Consider the following 18,368-nt stretch of genomic DNA (forward strand, 5'->3'; position numbering starts at 1 on the left):
CACTTGATAATTTTACATACTTTCTGCCTCTTTGGACAGTGTGTAATCCCAGCGCTGGCCTTTTTATTGTAAGAGGTCTGAGCCTGTTGGTCTGTACTAATGCAGGAGTTTTGCATTGGGAAAGAAAATTGCTTGAAAAGGTGTGGGCAGAGTTTAGACCTGTGGATTTTGGGTAACTGCAGATTAACTGTTGTTTTTTGCAAATCAATTGAATAGTGGCTCAAAACAGAAGATGTCTTTCTGCATATTTTGGAGTCCTGGTGTGTTCCTGGCAAAACATTTTCTGTTCACCCTTTTTGCTTCCATCATGCTCACTCATCTGGGCTTGTGGTCCAGGTCAGGTTCTCACTTTGATATCTTGAATAAACGTTTTTGCTTTCTCAAAGAAACATGTATCTCTCACTAGACTAAAGCAGAAAATACATGAATCCTACCGTCATACTAGAGGGGAATGAATCTCTTTGGGTCAGTAAAAATTAGATGGCACATGTCCCAGTGTCCTTCTGTGTGACTGAACTTCAGATTCAAAGCAAACTCAGCACCTGCTGACCTACTAGTTGAAGTTGATCCCCACGAGAGTATAGAAACTCTTGAGCAGCTATGGAAAAAGTTGCATCAGTTTTCTAAGGCATATGAAATTAGATCCTCAGCTGGTGTAAGTCAGCATAGATCCTTTGCTGTCAATAGAATTACAGTGGTTCACATTCGCTGAAGAGCTCCTCATTGTATTTTATCCCACCCCCCCCACCCCCCACCCCCGATAATAGGATTTTCCACATTGGCCCAAATTTTCAAACAGATGCACTCTTAAACACACATGCATATTCTTTGATGTGTCAGGGGTTTGTACTCAAACTCAATATTGTCACATACTGTTTGGGCTAGCTTTAACGTAATTGTAAAGCATTTAGATTTAGAAGGCTGAAAGCAAATACTTTTCTCCCTCTATTCTACCTATCAGCCTTAGCGGTAAATATTAGTTCTTAACTACCTGCTTCATCTAGGTGGTGTATGACTGCGTGTCAGGGGCATCAAACTCCTAAGAGATGGAATAATTCTAAGTCTAATGAATGACTAGAAATTTTTGTCACTGGAATTGTCTCTTATTGATGGAATGAGATGCTAATGTAGTACACATCCTGGGGACTGAGGCTGCATTTGGTTAAGGTAATGACAGTTACCTTTGTTTTCAGTGGATAAGGGTTGGTCTTATTAGTCTTTGTATTTAGGGAAATTACCAGGATCTGCAAGGTTTGGGTTTCTAATCCACCTTCACGTACAGCCAAGCAAACTTTTCAGAGATACAGGGTTGGGTTTCAAAGGGATGAAAAATTCCATTCCTTCCTGGATATGAAAATTCTCCTCTTAGTGTACAGGATCCATGGAGCATGTACCAAAACAAATACTAATATGAAGACTTTAGGAACTTAAACATGAGTTTTACTATTGCAATGTTTTAAAAGTTTTGCTTCTTGCAGATGTTATTGTCATGATAATGAATTTTGGTTACAAGGACCAATTTGCATGAAAGCTGGAGCTTATGTGGAATTTGCATCTTTTGTTCTTTAATGCTGGAATGAGTATTACTACAGGAACATCATCAGTTGATATAAGACACCACTCCTACAAAGCATGCAGCTTTTGTTGATTCAGTGCCTCTTTTTTTGCAGAGGGCTGTGGTAATGTTAAATGGTTGTGATTTGCATTTGAATGCTCTGTTAAACAAGGTAAGATACCCTTAAAAATAACAAAAAGACAGAATGATCCTTGCTGTTTTTGTCAGAAGACTGTGCTGTCATTACAGAGCAACATCTGCCTATCATACCAGTGTCACCCCATAAGCATGTCTAATTTCAGTGCTTCTCTCCAGAATGACAGGTTAATTAGCAAAGTTTGCAGGGTAACATGTATTGAGTGGCAGCTGTCTGAGGTATGATGTAGAAACTAGTATTTTCTCAGTAGCTCTGCTGTCTTCTGAAGGAGTCAGAACTTGGATCATAAATAGATTGAAAGCTGTTAGTTGTAGGTTTTATGCAGAGCTTACAATCTTGAAGAAACAAAGAAAATGCCATTTTTTCAGCAGCTCCCAAAAGTGAGGAACACGCCCAGGAGCAGAACCTGCATTAAAATGAATACTGAGTGTAGAAAACTTTTAAATCATGCGATGTGCAAACTTTATTGAAGATCCTAGTGTAAACCTAGGCGCAAGGAAAAGGAAATGGGAAAGGTGACCTGGAAGGGCAGCTGGCGTGTTAACCCTAGCTATGCAATGCAAGTTACGAGGCACAGACTTGTGAGTGCCCCTTGGAAAGCATCAGCTGCACTGTAGACTCAAACATTAAGCAAGCATGGGCCATGGTTTATATGTTAGCCACTTCTGCTGAGTTCCTGTCATTACTTAATATGAAAAAGATTTCTGCTGCAGTCACCTAACTACAAACTCTGACTATATTCCTTGCACTGTGTTAGATAAGGGCCTGCCAGTGTTTCCATTCTAAACCCCAAATTTCAGGGATTTATAACTAAGCCATTAAAATGTGCTCCAGGCCGAAACATGTGGGGAAGGTCTTAGTGCTGGAGCAAATTAAAACTTCTTTTAAAATACATGTGATCAAAAAAGTAAAACAAAAATTTTAAAAATTGTAATTTGTAATAACTAACAAAAATCTTGGGTGCACTTTGATCCCCAGTGGGACTTTGTAATTTGGGACCCCTCTCGCATTGTTTTGAATTAATTTTTGCAAGTTTTTGATTTTTTTTCTCATTTGTGTTTCAGTTTGTGTATCTCAACCAAACTAGGTGCAGTTTGCTAGGATATGTTTCTTTGCAAATTGTCCCTTTTACTCCTTCCTTGTTTGACTGCTATATTTACTGCTAGGCTAATGTGCAAGGAGGGAAAAACTGCTAAAGAAAACGAGATGTTAATTCACAAAAGGCTGTATGAATAAAAAAGTTTATGCTAGGGTATAAAGTAAGCTTACTTTTGTGTATCGTGTGATTTGATAACCTCAGGCTGATCTGCTTTGAACAACAAATAAATAGAGTGTTCATGTCAGGACCATGTGACTGGTATTATATTGGAGTAATGAGGCCAGTGTCCTGGACTGCCTTGCTGCCATGGTGCCGTCGTGTCAGGCCTTGACTCTCACATGTGCATCCCAGCCACTTTTCTGGAGACAAAGCAGAAAGGCCCTATTCTCTACCATGTTGGCGCGTGGATTTAGGTCATTGTCCTCAAAGCTGCTGCACATACACATAGATTTCTGTCAAGTTGTGCAAGGAATGGCTTTTTGAAGAGAGGTATCCATTGGTAAACTCATTAAAATGAGTTCTGTGCTCCCCTTGGAGAGCCTTCACCCAGGTCATGAAACCTGCTTTGCTAGACCTCTGTTGGATTATGTGGTACCTCCTGTAATTTTAGGTAATCCCAGGATTAAAACCAAATCTTCAGGTGAACACTGTAGAGGTTACAGGAGTCCTCACAGTGACCTGCCTTGCTGAAGTGGGATGAACGCCGACATGGAGGCTTGTTCTTGACTGTTCCTCCATGCTGCTCTGCTGGCGAGCACCAGGGCTGGCAGGGCGAGTAGTGTGCCTGCTCCTCTGCCACCATGCCTTGCAGCCTGGTGTATGAGCTGTTGCTGAGATCAGCAGCGTTCTAAGTCGGTGTGTCAGGCTGAGCACCGCAGTGCTGGAGCAGAAAACTCTGCTCGCTCCCCTGCCTGAGCGGCTGTGCCGCCTGCGCTGGTGCAATGCCCTCCTGTCCCCCAGCATGGGGAGTCACCAGCTCTCCCGAGTCCCAGCATTGCAGTAAAGTCTTGAGCTCCGGTCCAGCAAGTACCCAAGCGAACGCTTCACTTTAGGCACAGGAATAGCTCCGTTGGCCCTAACGTGGGTATTTGCATGCTTAGAATTAGGCAGTTGCTTTAATGCTTTACCAGGCTGGCCACTTTGACTGTATGCTCTGCTTTGTAGGTGAATCAGGTTTATTGTTAGAGTACCTCCTAAGAGGTGTTGACCAAAAAACCCCACGCTAAACTAACACAGCCTGCGGCTACGTGCAATTTATTTTTTTCACTTAATCAGGGGCATGGTTATAATTATTTTTTCACTTTATTTTCTAAAAAGTACAGGGAATTTCTGTGAGGGCTAAATTAATACTTTTACAAGGCAAAGCTGCACTTTGCAGCATTGCTTGGAGAATGTTAGGAGGTTGTAATACTGTGTTCAACCCTGATTTATATACTGTTTGGCTTGTGAATTTTGTCAATGACCAAAATGCATTCCTTTTTTGCACATTTTGGCTCTAAACTGATGTTTTTAATGTTGCATTAAAACAATGCAGTTATTGTATAGGGACTCCTTCAGTGTCTGACAGGCAAGCACTTATTTTCAGTTTGATGTGTTTTGTCTAGTTTTTGACCCCTGAGCTTGTTCCAGTGTAATCTGATATTTCTTATTAACCTATTACTCTGCCTTAAAAAAAAAGCTAATTATAAACGTATGCAGGTTGTGGACTTGACTACCTTTATCAGAATCAGATAGTTATTGAGAACATACTTTAAAGTGATAGAAAGCAGAAATTATTATCTTAATGATGATGTAACTTAAAACTGAGCTTGATAGATGAATAAATGAGAGGAAGTTCATGCATCCACTTTGATTCTTTCAGAAGAAGAGCCAGCTTCATCTAGATCTCCTTTTTTTTTTTTTTTTTTTTTCTTCCCAGTGGTTCTTTCAGGGTTGTATGAGGGAAGTATTTAGCAGTCTGCAACCCCAGAAGAGTCACATTTCCTGTTTAAACTTTCAGATGGTTACTTGTCCTGCTGCTTGCTTTCAAGCTCACTAAAAAATAGGTGCTAATCATAATACCCATTCTTGGCCCCCTTGTTGGGTTGATGTGCTCAGGGTCCCGTTGAGAGGTCAGGGTTCAAAAGTGGTTGTTAGGTATTAAGAAACATTGCCTGTACTATTTTAGTGGTCTGCAAATTGAGTCCCGAATTGATTATGAGAGACCTGACTCTACAAAGTGATAGGAGATGCCCTTCTCCTGTCCTGAAATCAAAGGAGATGGAGGGGCCCGCTTCACTTCTCATTTTCAGGTCAACGAGGGAACAACATCCTTAGTACTAGATATTGGAAGTGATGACTTCAGTGTATAGGATTTTTGCAGAGTTTGGTTTTTCAGCAAGACAAATACTGCAAGTACTTCTTATGTGTAATGATGGCATATGGCAGCATGAAAAGTAAGGGTAGAGTGGTCATGTATGGTCGCTCAGAAAAGTAAGGGCAAAGACCTGAACTTGTAAGATTTTGTGTACCCTTCCGTTCTAGTTAATAATGGTGGCCAGGTCCTAAGAGGATAAACTAAAAGAAGGTACCTATCCTTGGGGAGGATAGGCTCTCCTGTTGCTTGGCAGTATTGGAAGCAAAAGTATTGGAGGTTGTAATTGTGTGAGGACTGTGTGCGTGTCTTGGTGTAGTGTAATCTGATGCGAGTAGCTGATTAAATATGTGTTCTTTTGCAGTAATGCACCCATGGTCCTTTATGCTTACTAATACAATTTCAGTCATAAAGTTAGGGTTTGTTGTAGACTGTAATAATTCATTCTGCCTGATACATTTTCTAGTGTTGTTCCTCAGTGAGCCAGCCCTGCCCTTACCCTTACTCTAAACCCAGTGATCTGCAACTGCAATACAGTATTGCTTCATTAATTCTGCCGAGATTTCCCTCCTTTTTTCCCCCCTTCTCTCCCCTCCCTGCAGTAGTTAATAGCATAAGGGATATTAAATGTCAATCCTCCTGTATCCTTTTGAAAGTTCCAGAAAGAGATGATTGAGTGGCTTATCCCTGCAATCACTGTAATCAGTAAGTAATGACTTAACATCCTGCTGGATAACACGAGGTGGAATCGGGAGAAAACATTAGTAGCAGAAGCTTGCCACCTGGACGAGGTGGAGGTTAAATTTAGGGAATTATACACTGGGGAGTTTTTTCCTGAAAAAAAACCAAAACCAAAAAACTCAAAACACCTAAGCAACCATAATACAATTGTACCTGGGTTTTGAAATACAGTCAGGAGCGATAATAATTTAAAAAGTTTAAAATAGGTCTCTGTAGTATGGCAACAGTACCATGCTCTGTAGCTTGTGCTTTGCAGGAGTCCGGTTTTGATCAGACCTCAAAAAATACAGGCATTATAGCAGTAGTGGGGAAGGGGAAGCAACCAAGAGGTTTGATTTTTAGTAGGAAAAAGGCTTCTGGCAGCTGAAGCTTCAGATAGTGATGGTGTAGCCTTCCCGAAAAGGGCTTGTGCAGTGCTGTTAAGTGCTGCTCTCTGGGGAAGATACCCTAAAAGAGGAAGGGTGTTCTAATAACCTTGCACTGCTGTGCCAGCCCGTGCCACCGAAGTGGGGAGGCTGTTTGGCAGCAGCACTGCTGCTTCAAGTGATGGCACCTTCCTCCCAGCTGCTGGAAATGGGTGTCAGCAATCGTGTGTGTGCCAGGTGGCTGGGGAGGATTGGAGGGGCACTAAAAAAAATTAAGGTAGAAAACTCTCCCATCCTGGGTCCTGAAAGAGAGATCAGACTTGGGAAGCTGCGAATGAAGGAGCTATGTGGAGTAGGTCTTTTTCTTGAAGCAAATAAAAAGAATTGTAAAAAAATATTCTTCTAATTGACTTAAAACCAGGCAACCCCTCTGGCAGGTGCAGTATTTGGCTTTACAGTTTGAGCTGTGTAAATTAAGGCAGTTGAAGTAATTAAATTGCTTAACAGGTTTTCAAATGGCATTCGTCCTTTCTCTTCTAGATGTTTTCTATTTCATATTTGTCTCCAGCTAAAAGGAAATAATCAGACATCAATGTTGCATTTGATTATATCCCTGCTCTGTATGTTTCTATTTACTCCCCGCCCCTCACCCCCCCACCCCCCCTTCTCCCCCTTTTTTATTTTTTCTTTTCTGTAAGATAGAAACCTCAGCTTCTACTTACATAGAAATTGTTACAAAACGTATACCAAAAAGTGGGAGAAGTTTGCTTAGAGTTTGGTGTATGTGATTAAGCAAAGAAGGTACTGCATTGAAACTACATTCTCTGTGTTCTTTCCAAGCCATATCTCACTATTTTGGGTGAGGGTGGAAGGAGAGGGAGATGCATTCTTTTGCCATCCCAGCTAAGAGAATGACATGGATTTTATTGCTGTGTTATTATCTTATTTCCCATTAAAAGTCTTTGCCTTGGATGTGTACTGCAAGTGGTCACAATTTAATTTGCAGATTCTGTTTTTGTTTGTAAGGCTGGCAATTCAGAAGAAAATTGATTTACTTGTAAATGTGATCTGGACCTAGTGATGGATGTATATTTTGAGTGCACTGAGGCACTTTGGAAAAAGGAAGTACACAGGAAATACTGGGTTTTGTTTAGATGATTTTTAAATTTGGCTTGTAAGGCTTTGTGGGTCAGATTATCAAAAAGCAATTCCTAATCTTGTGCCTGCAACCAGCTGGAGCCTTACTACACGGGAGCTGTGTGTGCACATTCTTTGCACATGCCAACCGCTTAAAATATGCGGGTTTCCATTCATTCGGTACAACTTTTCATGCGTGTTCCACATGCAGCCAAATGGAAATGTGAAAACTTTAAGTCCCATACATGTAGTAGCTTGAAAATGCACCCAGGTGTCCCAGACTAAGGGGGTTTCTTTTGTTCTGCTTAATAGGACAGATCTTTACTGGTAGAATTTTTCCTAAGATGAGATAATAAATTGCTGAAACTTAAGTTAGTGTTACAAACTGTGTGCTCCCTCTCCTGCTCTCTCTCAGTCCCCATCATGTGCTTGCTTTTCTCTTCCAGCACAGGGGTTCATACATAACAACAGAGGATTTTGTGGAAAAGTTCCTTCTGGGCTGACCGATAGTGTTTTCCCCTCCTCCTGGTCTCTCTCTTTTCTTTCCTTCTTTCTCTCCTTTCTCTTCTCTCTCTTTTCTTTTTCCTTTTTTTTTTTTTTTTTGTTTTGTTCTTTCTTTTAGTTTTCAGAAAGTTGAGGTCTATCCCAATTATTAAATCTTCAGAGACCATTCCCACATGGTTCTGTAAATGGTAGTTTCATCCTGAGTTCTTTCATCTCTTTTCCTGCTCTCCTGGCTTGACAGTTGAAAAGGTCTGACTGTGCCACACAATGGTTTGATTGGTTTCTCTAGGGGAGGCTTTACCCTGCCTCATCATTCGCCAGGCAGGTGGACCAGAAAGTCTCTTGATTCTTTTGTTGCCTCCCAAAGTCTGAGGTCTTTGACTGAATAAATCCTCCGTCATGGGATAATTTGCTAAAAGGAGACTGAAAGATGCGAGAGAAAAGCCTCACTACTTGGGTGCTGAATTAATGAAATAACTGGGCCTTGGAGTTTGCAATTGAAAAATCACCAGGAATGCAATGGGTGGAGACAGGCTTCAGAATGCAAGCCCATTGCTTCCCTGTAATAAACTATGAGAGCTTTAAATGATATTACTAAATACGCTGGCTCGCCTGGCCGCCTCCAGTTATTTGCATTTGCAGCCCCGTTCGGCGGGGGAAACCCAACCAGAATAAAAGCCGTTTTGGTGCAGCGCCTAGTTAGTCATTAGATTATTACGAGGGGCTGGAAAGAATTCCATATGACAGAACTAGGGTTGACTTAACACAGGACGAAAAGTAATTTACAGATAGGCTGTCCTCAGCCATCTTCGTAGCCCCTGATAAGGTTTCATTTCAGAATGGATAGGCGACATTTCCACTTACGGGCCCATTCTGCGACACCTGTGATAACAGCTTCTGGATCCTAATTGAAATTGGTTTCAAAATGGATTTTCACTTTTCTCTGTCTGTGGAAAATATTGAATGGACTCAGAGCTGCCACAGAGAATCCCAGACCTTGGAAAATGGAGCAAGAAGCCAGGATCATCTTTCATAACTGTGTCGATGATATGACAGTTTTGTTATCTGTCTTATTAATGAAATCATTGATCACCTGATGAGTGAGATAATAAACTACATTTTTGCTGCTGTTCAGGAAGCTCAATTAGATTTTTTAAGAATACAGATGGGGGGAAAACCAAGCCAAAACAATGAAGTGAATGTTTTCAGATCTATTTTCAACTTTGCTTATCTTGAAGATTTTTAGATGGAAGAAGTCTCTGAGATTGTAGAATGCTGACTGCATCTTGAGCTTATTGAAAGTAAAAAGGAAAAAAAAAAGTAAACCTGATGCTCATGTTAAGACTTATTGTTTTTTTGTTTTTAACAAACCTCACTAAGTAAATAACACTTAAGTCCTAGTGCGTGCCATGGAAACTCAGATGAACCGAGAAACAATGGAGCTCGATTTTAGCTGAAGTGGGATTAGTGATTTGAACTCTCTGAATGCCCTGATGTGGACAAAGGCCAGTGCTAAGTATAGTGAATAGTTGCCGTGATGCTGGTTCTCCTGAAAATTATTTCTTCTTTAAAAACAGGCATCAGTCTTTAGTTGTTAAAGCTGCTCAGGCATTTTGAAAAAATAAGTTTCTTTGTTTTTTTTTCCTAATGGACTTGAGGAGATTTTTAAATACGAGCACACATAATAAAACCTGCTTGGGATAAAATATGCATGCAGGCTTTGAAAATAAAACCTGAGAGGATTTTGTGATATGTTCTTTTCCTGGCTGTTTTCTAATTATTGGGGAAAGAGATAAATCCGTTGTTTGTGCTTGGTTGATCTGGAATGCGGGCTGTATTCCTTGAGGAAGGTGGGAAGGGACAGTTTTTCTAAAGAGGGATGCCAGTGACTTCTCGTATTTTGCTGTGAATTGTATCCTAGGTGTTTCTTCAGTCCCTCCGCTGCTGTGGGTCAGTCTATCCCCCTTTTTAAGCTTGAAAGGGGAGCTCTGATCAAAGGCTCATATGATGTCACTGATCTCTGGTGATTGATTAGGAACAGAAGTTCTGGAGCATTTTGCATGTCCGCCTTTTCCTTATCACTTCAAATCCATTAGTGCCTACCCATTAGGATAGCTTTCAGTCAGAGGAAAAATACTCCCCCCGCCCACCCACCCCCTGCCCCCATCTCTTTCTCTGCCCCCATGTATATGCATATACAGAGAAAAGGAATAGGAAAATGTACTGGCTTCGTGGTCTGAGTTATAAATGTATTTTTCTTCAGTGTAAAAAGTAACAATTTTTATTGGCTTGTGTTGATATAGGGGATACTTATTAATTGCTAAACTCTGAGGTATAATTCTCCACTGTTCTTCTGCAGTTGCTTTTACAGTTTTAAATCCACGTAGGTCTCTGTTGTCAGTGGGGGTTTGGCTGCTTTACCTTCATTTGCTGTAGTTTACCCAGAGAGGAACCATGCTCCTGCATGCTGTTTCTTTGCTGTGCCTGTGATGCACGTTGAGAACCACTGCGTGTGTTAGTGGCTTAGAGATATTTTTTAATTAGAGATTGAAAAATAAATATTTGAAATGTAAGTCTCCTGGAAGTTCAGAGTTAGCCAGCATGTATGTTAAGCTGTTAAGAGAAAAGACCTTTAGTTTGTAAAGGAGGACCAGTCCTCTGGCTCTCGGTGGTGTGGGAGGTTGGGCCGTGGGGTTTACTCGTGTACATAAGGGCGGTGTGTGTGAGCAAGAGGTACGGGACTTGACTCTGACTTCACTGTGGCGTAGATGAAGAAGTTGGGTTGTGTGAAGCTGGAGTCTGTTCCTAAATAGCCCACTTCTAACAGTATACTGTGATTTGAATGAAGAACTTAAAAACTCTGCACAGGTTTTAAAAATCTTGAGTTAATTAATTCTGGTAAATGGACGCTTTCAGTATGTAGGATAATTCAAAAATGTTAATGTTATTTTCATGTATCTCTTTTTCTTTTTGGTAGGTTGGCTCATCTCTCTCTCTCCCCGCCCCCCCCCGCCCCCCCTCCTTCGCTCTCTCTCCTACTGTTGTGCATTTCACACCAGGAGATGACAAGTCTTGTGATTGCAGCAGAAGCAATTGAAAGAAAATAAAAAGAGAGTTCTTTTTCTCTGGTGCTGGCCCATGAACATACCGTAAAAATTGGATTAGACACACCTAGAGTTGGGATTGATTGCATCTTGAATGGGAAATTAGAACATCTGAAAAATTCCTTTTTGGATGGAACAGAAGCTCAAGAAGGAAAAGTTGGATGGAAACCAGAGAAGAACTGTAAATCACTATTAAAGTTACTTCCTATGGTTTACCATTGGCTGTCAAAGAAAATTGCCTCGGGCTTGTTTATAGCTAATTCCTTCTATAGAAAACTTCAATTTGTGGACTGGCCTCTGAACGGGATTGATAACTCTGTTTATAGACCAGGATGGGTATCTAAAGATAACAGATAATGCAAATGAGCCTTTTTTTGATAAGCTAGGGAAGCAATTATGGGTGCAACTTGGTTGATGGATTTCAGAGTGCCTTTTCACAGATAATAGATTTATTTTTTTTCATTATAGTTTTCTTAGCGGTGTTAGAAAAACAAAATCAAAGTCATTCGAATAGAACTAAAAAGATGGAGTGGCTGATACAACCAGCTTTCCTACTACTTGTAAACACAGTGAATCAGATTAAAAAAATAAACAGGCAGTCCTCAGCCTTCTCTGGGAGAAATATGATTTGATAAAAATGTGTGTTTAATATTCAATTTATGGTTTCATCTGAAGTGTGTAAACCTAGATGTCCTGTGGGAGTTTACAGCTTGCTCCAACTTCAGCTCAGATAATATGCTCCTCATAAACTGTCTTCCTGCTTTTATTTTTGAATTGGTATTTCTGCTGGAGAGGAGGAAGGTGGAGGCTGGACCCCGTGAGTGGTTCAAGGCTCCCCAGGATGCTCAGCACCTGTGATGATTAAGTCCTTAACCCTGGACTGGTGTCAGTGCTGACCGCAAGGCACTGTCATGAGGAGTGGCTGCACCTGGTGGTGTGTTTCCCTCTCAGCTCCATGGATTTTCCCATTGGACATGCCTGGAAAGCCGTGGCTTCTCACAGCCAGGAGACCTGTGGCTGAGGTTCATGGCTGCTGGAGGTCAGAGGGGAGGCTTGGTCTGCTCTCCCCACCTCAGCTCTTTGGCATAGCTTGCCAGTAGTCCAAGCCTGCTGCTTCTGTGTGTTACGGGTAGTGCCCCTGCATGAGGAGCTCCCCTTTCCTTCCCCCTTGGTGTGTGGGGGGCTGCCCTGAGCAGGCAGCACTTCCCATTCCCTGCAGGTCCGGGGGCGTCCATCCCTGCCCAGGGTTAGGGCTCCAGACAAGGGAGTATGACTTGCGGGATCCACAGTGGGACAGGGATGAGACAAAACTAACCCTGTAAAAGGTGTGCAGTAAGGTGCGTTCATAGTCATAATTTCATATTGTTCTTTAGTGGTAAGACTGAGCTTTATTTCATTTAAGGCCTCAGTACAGAACTTACTGAAACACTGAAAGCAACTTTAACTAGTTCAGACTCTAAATATTTAATCTCACTTGTAGCTTTCCAGTCTCCTTACTCAAGTCATTGTCTTCTACTTGGTTCCCTTTGGTGGGACGTCTGGGCTCCCGACACTGTTGGTAACTGAATTACAGCCTTCATCTCTGAAACCTGAGATAGCTTCTCATGAAGCTGTTTCAGGACCTTATCCTGGAAATGTGTTTTCTTTTACAAATGTCCTATTTGAAGGCTCTTCTGTGTGATCAGAAAAAAAGAATTATTTCTCAGTTCCCATGCAATTGTAATAATTGCGTATTACAAATATGCATAATACATAAATACAAAAATGCATAATACAAAGAGTGACTTTTTGTAGTTTGAACTACTCCAGGTTTCAGGGATTTGGTAAGATACAAACTTTGCTTTTATCATGAAGCTGGTGGCACAGCTGCTGTTGAATTCCATGGGAGCAGCATGGGAATCCTTTTACTTTAATTGATACTTAAATATTCAGTCACAGACTGCTATAAAGCTCTCCTGTTTTTCTCAGGCATTTTCAGTGCCTTTATAAAAGTTCATACCTCTCAGCTGGAAAGCCAAAGTGAACCAGCACAATTTTGCTTAGAGAAATACTGGATTTCTAAGCTGTTACTGGAACATTATTTTAAACCTCCTTTTCTGAATGCGTGTGCGATGGATTATTTCTTACCTTCAGAGACTTTTGGCTGAAGAGTTAGCATGAATGGACCTTGGCATCTTTCAAACACTAGGACGGGTACAGGATCATAGTGCCACTGTCAAAAAAGTATGGACCTGGAATCCCTGAAGGGATTTCTTCCAACTTCATTCCCAGCATTCATCCCAACCTATGTTAGTGCTATGTTTTCTAAGTATTGGTCAAGGAAAAATATTTATGGCAGGTTGTATTTAATATTTTCAATTTGATGTGCATGAGCATCTTCTTCTAACAGTCTCCCTGAGCTTAATATACCTGTTCCAAGACACCATTTTATTTGCTGACATGATAGATTAATGATTGCATATAAAAGAGCGGAAACAATTTAGAAGTCCTGTTCTCAGCTTTGAATGCTTTCTTTTGGTTGTTCAGAGGCTAGGGGGAGGTAGGTTGCTTTTGCTGTAAATTCCCAAAGACCTTTTTCTTCAGCCATCTAACTTAAATCAGAGTTAGAGCCTTGCATACATTTCCTTTGGCACCATAGAATTACTTAGTTTTTCCTCTGAGAAATAACCTCAGTATGAAGGATACCAAAACTTCTTAATAGAAGTATTTTGAGGGATGTGATTTATTGCTACATTCATCTTCAAGGCTCAAAACAGATGCTAAAATAAGTCTACTCTTAAAGAAAAATAGTATAATTATTATCTGTAAGTGAATTAGAACCTTGAGCAAAGATATCAAAATTTCCACCAGGTATTTGCAAGAGAGAGAAAAAAAGTGAAAGGAAGGAGGAAAGGCAAGTCCTAAAGGAAAAGGAAGAAGGCAAGGAAGGAAAGAAAGAAAGAATGAGCTCTTTGCTCCTCTGTGGTGCTTTGCTTTAAACAGATTTCAGGTGGTTTTTTTTGTTGTTGTCATAGTTGGACGAGAACCTGTCAAAAATCAGTATTTTAGCATTGTTAGACCCAAGTCGTTCATGGGATCAGTACTTAAACTGCAGAAGTGTAAGGGCTTGTATGTAGGTGCAGAGTAGTTGATACAGAGTAACTTAAGGTGAATGGTCGCGGTAGGTGAATCTGAGAAACACATTGCACTTCAGACTCCTTAATTATGGGCAAAATGTTACCTTTAGACATAGATGTTAGACATGAAGGGAGAGCAACAGGAGTTTTTTTCTTTTGAGTGGCTGAACATAGTTCAGGCTTCTGCTTTTGTGCTTGCATTTGGTCAGGCATACGGTGTTGGATTTCTGTCGCTTACCCTCTGAGATGTGTAGGCCCTTTGGAAAGTGAAGACGGAACCTCAGCCCAACACAAGAACAGAGCAGGACGCGGGCACCGTGTTGACTGTTGGCTTTTTGCAGTTGCAGCTAAGTCCAACTTATTTGCCAGGTCTCTGTGTAAGTGGGGTTGCCTTGAGCATGTGCTCAGCAGGGATGTGTGTGATGGGTGTCCCTTGTATCTGCAGGTCTCACGTGTGGTCTGGCTACATGCAGTATTGCCTTGTACAGATGATTCTGGATTTCCAGGAATCTTGGCTGCTGTGGAAACCACATCCTTGGCAGTCTGGTTGTGAGAGCCCTCTGTCTTGCAGGATTCCATGTATTTTAATGTGGAAGGTAACTAAACAATGAGAAATTTAGAGGAATCTAAGGAAAATCCTTTAGTTTGTTGGGCTTTTGTTTTAGCCAATAAAGCAAGCAGTGAAATTGTTTTTCCTTGGTTCTGCTGAGGGAGTTGGAGGGGGCAGCAGTGTGTATATCTCCAGCTACCAAGCTGTAATTGAAAGGGAGAGCATTCAGAACTTAGCAACAGTTAATTCTTCTTCAAAAGGTAGAGTCCTTCAAGTTAGGTGGATGTTAACTGAAGTGAGCAAAAGCCATGAAGAGGTATGAAAATCACTGAAAATCTGTTCCCTGGCTTTCTGTCCTTTCACGTTCTAGAATTTTCTTCCACTCGTTCTGGAGGTTCGGTAGAATCAATTTCCAACTTGAAAAGTGAGATATTAAAGTAAAAATGTGCAGATGTTGTGGACAACATGGTAACATTGCGCCTTCATCTGTTCCCTTCTCCTAGATAGGTCGTCCAGTCTAAACTTTCTCTTAAGAAGTCAGCAAAGAGTGTGATGTAGGCTCGTGTGACTACTACCACATGATCCCAGTGATCCCATTTTTATTTCAAGGAATGGAATTGAAATGGAAGGAGCTGGAAAGGGAAATGGAGGTTCCACTTAGAGTTTACAGTGCTTTTGTTAAACTTTTTGTTTTACCCTTTCTTTTTTTTTTTAAGTTGATATCTGGTACAACTTTTTTCTTTTTTTAAAAGAACGCAGAAGGTTTCTATTCATAAACATGTATTTCTTTTTGTTTCAGTGCTGGAGATGCCTGCAAGTGACTTAAAACTAGAAGGGACTGTGAAAGCAGGGGAAAGGAGGAGGAGGATGTTCTACATTTCAGTGTATTAGGAAATAAATATTAGCAAACAGTAATAAGTGTCTCTTTTTTTTTCCCCCCTTCTTTGCGGAAATGCATGGGATGTGGATCAGATGACTTTATTCAGTGCTCAGCATTTCAGCTACCTTGAAATGGGAGACTGCAGGCAGTTGGATAAATTTGCTGGAAAGTTGCCCAGTTTCACTGCTGCTTATATAAGCTTGCCTGTCCTCTGGGGAATGCTATTTTGTAACATGTTATATCAGGATGAGTATCCCTGTGTCCCCTTTAGCTCTGGGATGCCAGTAGTAGATGAGTGATGGTGGCGGTGGTGATGATGGCACACTTTCCCCATCCCTCCCGCCCCCCTTTCTGGGGTAAATGTAAGACAGCCATTAGAGACCTTTGTCAAATCAGGTGCTACCCGTCTCTGCTTTGCTGTTGTCTGCAAAAAATGTGCAATGTACATTACTCACTATAAGCAGATATGGCTGAGTTATAAATTATTTTGCAATTGTCTAAATGATAGTTGTGGAGCCAGCATAATTAAGGATGTGTAAGTGACTCCCTTATTAGACTGCCTTCTTGTTGGGTTTCAAGAAACAAGCCATCACAGCTTGTTTATGTCTTGGTATTTTATCTCTGCAGATGTGTGTTCACCTCTCGGCTGTGCTACAGTTAAGATGGGGCTTGAGGTCTTGTCCTTACTTCCATCGGATAGCTGTTCACATCAAAAGGAAATGCCTGAGAGTTTCATGCTTTTGAGACCAGTACTGTAAATTCACTGTTGCGGCAGATGACATGACTGTGAATCTGTAAGCACTGCAGAGTGGACCTTCTTGTCTTGTAATGGTGATAGCAGTGGGAAGCATCTATTCATGAAGGCAGACCCTTTCTCTTGTATACACATGCAAATTCCTTACTGGAACCTGCAGATGAGCACGTTGGGTGCATCTACCCAAGCTCCAATTTACCATTACAGCCCTCTGTTTGGGTTACTTAATGTAGAACCATGAACTCATGCGCTCAGTAGTCTGTACCAGTAGGCAGAAATCTAGCTTCATTATCAGCTGGCCTAATTTTATGTCAAGAATTGCCCTCAGCTTGGTGAGAAACTCTTGCTGATTGGGTACTAAGTCTGATGATGCTAGTTACTTGCATTTTACAATGCTTGTTGAGGACCGGAATGCCCTGAGGACTCCTGCGAGGCTTGGAGTGACAAGGACGATACATCCTATGGTACATTCCAGAGTAGAAATGATCCATAGAGACATTTAGCATGAAGGTCCACTCAGACAGAGTGAAGAGATTCCTGACAGAATAAGTGAGACCTATGATCTGTTTAGGGCAGTGTGAAAAGGAAGACTGGGAAGTGGGTTGGATAATGACAGTGGTCACTGATCTGAGGTGACACAGCTTACCTCGTGGGGTTGTATAGCAGTCACTTACGTTATCTTAATTCCTTGCTTTCTCTCTGACTGGTGGGGTCCATTTGTTTCCTTGCCTGAAACCCACTAAGCTGGGTGGAGGAATTCTCATTGTGTAGTGCTTTCCAAACTGTCACTAACCCAGCCTTTTACTATAAAATTAGCTTGAAACAGTGATTGCTTGAAGATAAGGACCTGACCTAAAAATCCCAGATCCACATAATGTAAAATGGTCTTTGGATGCTGATGGTTGTTACTTACCCAGGCCTGCTACCCTGGAATCATTTATATATGTGTGTTGGAGGGACTGGGATGTTGTGTCTAAAATGCCCATTTAAGAATAGAGTTACAGGCTGGGCAAAAGTAGAGGAGAATCTCTTGGCTTCTTTTCTTTCAGATGTAAGAGGAGCTTTCTTTCTCATGATTTACATGGTTGAACAAGTTAGAATGAATTGGCAGGTGTCATTCTGAACGTGTGAGTCTGCACTGACGGAAGCAATCATTCATATGGCTTTTGCATATGCTCTGGGAGTTGCTGTTAAGTCAATATTTACTTCTCAGGGAGTAAATACCAGAGTTGTGTCTGAGAGCTGCTACTGCTGCATCAATGAAAGAGCTATTCACCATGTCATCAAGTATTCTACAGTGCAGATTCCTGGAGTTTTAAAAGTGTTATGATGAGCTTGTGGTCAGTAGCTGGAAACACAAAAGGTATTTTTCAGCAACTCTGTACAACTTTACAGATCATCTATTTACAAAATGTCTCTCAGTGGGTCTCTAATGTTTCACAAACAGCTGGTCAGGTGTTGAGGTGTTAGGAGCAGTCTCACATTCACAAGCCCTGGTCCTCATGAGGGGCTTCAACCACCGCGATATCTGTTGGAGAGACAACACAGCAGGGCATAAGCAATCCAGGAGGTTCCTGGAATGTGTTGATGATAACTTCCTTCTCCAAGTGATAGAGGAGCCAACAAGGAGAGGTGCTTGTTGGACCTTGTTCTCGCCAACAAGGAGGGGCTGGTGGGGAATGTGAAGCTCAAGGGCAGCCTTGGCTGCAGTGACCACAAAATGGTGGAGTTCAAGATCTTTAGGGTAGTGAGGAGGGTGCACAGCAAGCTCGCTACCCTGGGCTTCAGGAGAGTGCACTTTGGCCTCTTCAGGGATCTGCCTGGTAGAGTACTATGGGATAGAACCCTGGAGGTAAAAAGGGCCCAAGAAAGTGGGTTAATATTCAAGTATCACCTGCTCCAAGCTCAGAAGCGATGCAGGCCAAGGAAGAGGAAGTCAGGCAAAAATGCCAGGGGGCTGCATGGATGAAGTGGGAGCTCCTGAACAAGATCAAACACAAAAAGGAACCCTGCAGAGGGTGGAAGCAAGGACAGGTAGCCTGGGAGGAATACA

The 18,368-nt window shown here is 41.6% G+C and overlaps 1 protein-coding gene across 1 annotated transcript in view; it reads left to right on the forward strand.

The window, feature by feature from the left end:
- Positions 1-18,368, forward strand: part of GLI3 (GLI family zinc finger 3) — a 427,034-nt gene that overhangs the window by 231,276 nt on the left and 177,390 nt on the right. The window lies entirely within an intron of this gene.

The sequence above is a fragment of the Falco punctatus genome (genome assembly GCF_963210335.1).
Source record: "Falco punctatus genome assembly, chromosome: 4".
In the NCBI taxonomy this organism is placed as follows: domain Eukaryota; kingdom Metazoa; phylum Chordata; class Aves; order Falconiformes; family Falconidae; genus Falco; species Falco punctatus.